This window comes from Harpia harpyja, chromosome 14 (genome assembly GCF_026419915.1).
Source record: "Harpia harpyja isolate bHarHar1 chromosome 14, bHarHar1 primary haplotype, whole genome shotgun sequence".
Lineage (NCBI taxonomy): Eukaryota > Metazoa > Chordata > Aves > Accipitriformes > Accipitridae > Harpia > Harpia harpyja.
Window position 1 is genome coordinate 39,885,810 of NC_068953.1, and position 1,559 is coordinate 39,887,368.

The 1,559-nt window shown below is 58.8% G+C and overlaps 1 non-coding gene across 1 annotated transcript; it reads right to left on the reverse strand.

Annotated features, from left to right (window-relative positions):
• Positions 1 to 983: 983 nt before the first annotated feature.
• Positions 984 to 1,055, reverse strand: TRNAG-UCC (transfer RNA glycine (anticodon UCC)). Its single transcript has one exon. It is a non-coding gene; the product is annotated as a tRNA-Gly (tRNA).
• Positions 1,056 to 1,559: the final 504 nt, after the last annotated feature.

The following is a 1,559-nucleotide window of genomic DNA, read 5'->3' on the forward strand; positions in this document are numbered from 1 at the left end:
ATACCACATGGAACCGGAGTACCCAGCACAGGGGCAGCACACTTCCCACACATCTCCCAAAGCCCAAGGCAATCCTTCACGGGAGCAACCAAAGGAACCGTCAGTGAATTACGGCTCTACGCACGCCAATGTCCTGTCAAGGGCTCCAGGCACACGTCTACCTTTCCCGTGACTTCCTCCATTCCCTCCAGAGCCTCAGGAGATGGCAAGCCAAGCACTTGGCCTGCAGCGCTACCAAGCACTTGGCCTGCAGCGCTGCCTCATGGACGGTTCCTGGGGCAACCAGGGTGCTTCCTTCTTCCCTGCTCGGGGCTGGGAAGGCTCGGCAAGGAGGGCTGTGCCACACCAACCCCTGGGGGAATGCTGTGTCGGTCTCAAGGAGTCAGTGTGTGGGAAAGGGTCTGGAGAGTCAAGGCAAAAGGACAGGAGATGCGCCAAGTGCCGAGCAATGACTGGGCTCCCGTTCCTGCGGGGAAGAGGCTGACTTACTGCCCGTGACGTAGAGGAAGGAGGGCACAGCTCTCTGGGACTTGTTGCTTCATGGAAGGAGGTAGACTGTAAGGCATCTCAGGCGGTCACTAGTCCAAATGCCTGCCTAAAGCAGGGCTAGCCCCAAAGCTAGAGCAGGTGGCACAGTGCCTGAGCCCCACTGAAACCTGAGTGTGATACCCAGGCATGGAAAATCCCAAACAAAGTTCTCTGGGCACCTGCTGCCATGCTTCAGCGCTGCCTGAGAATCTCAGAATGGTGCAAAGCAGCCCCCGCAGTCTGCTTTTGCAAGGCTGACCTTGCTAAAAGCCCAGCCCGTGTCTGCTGGGCTCGGAGGTGCCCAGAGGCCTGTCCATGAAGCAAGGCTGCAGGGGGAGTCAAAGGGAGTGGCGCGACCGCCCTATGCGAGGTGACCTTCCTGAGGGGGGGAAGCTGCGCTGTTTGGGAACAGGACAGGCAAGGCACTGTGGAGCCAGGCTGAGTAAAAGCTTGCCTGCGTTGGCCAGGAATCGAACCCGGGTCAACTGCTTGGAAGGCAGCTATGCTCACCACTATACCACCAACGCTCCTGGGCCACTCCTGCCTCCCGCTCCTCCAGCCCAGAGCCTGGCCTCCCTCCTGCTCCTCCACGTCCCAGTCTTGCCTGCCTCCTGCTCTGCCAGGTCACAAACTGCCCTCTTGCCTGCTCCTCCGCTTCACAGACTATCCCGCCTCCTCCTTCCAGACCCCTGCACACATACACACGACCTCAAGCTGCTGGCACGTGGGTGTGCTTCTCTGCATGTGAGCTCTTGGCTACGGAAACTCCAGCTGCTGGGTGCTGCTAATGGTGACGCTCCCCATCTGCGTTCATACGTGGGCCAGCTGCGCACGTACTATGCAGGTGCGTGTGCGTTTGCGTGTACGTACCTGTGGTGGTTTAAGCACAGACAAACGCCCACCCAGCTGCTCACTACTTTCCCCACCCGCAGGGCGATGCGGAGCACTGAAAACACACTGAGAAATCTCTTGGCTCAAGATAAACACACGGACATGGCTTAGCAAAAACTCTTGTGGGAAAATCAGGCTTG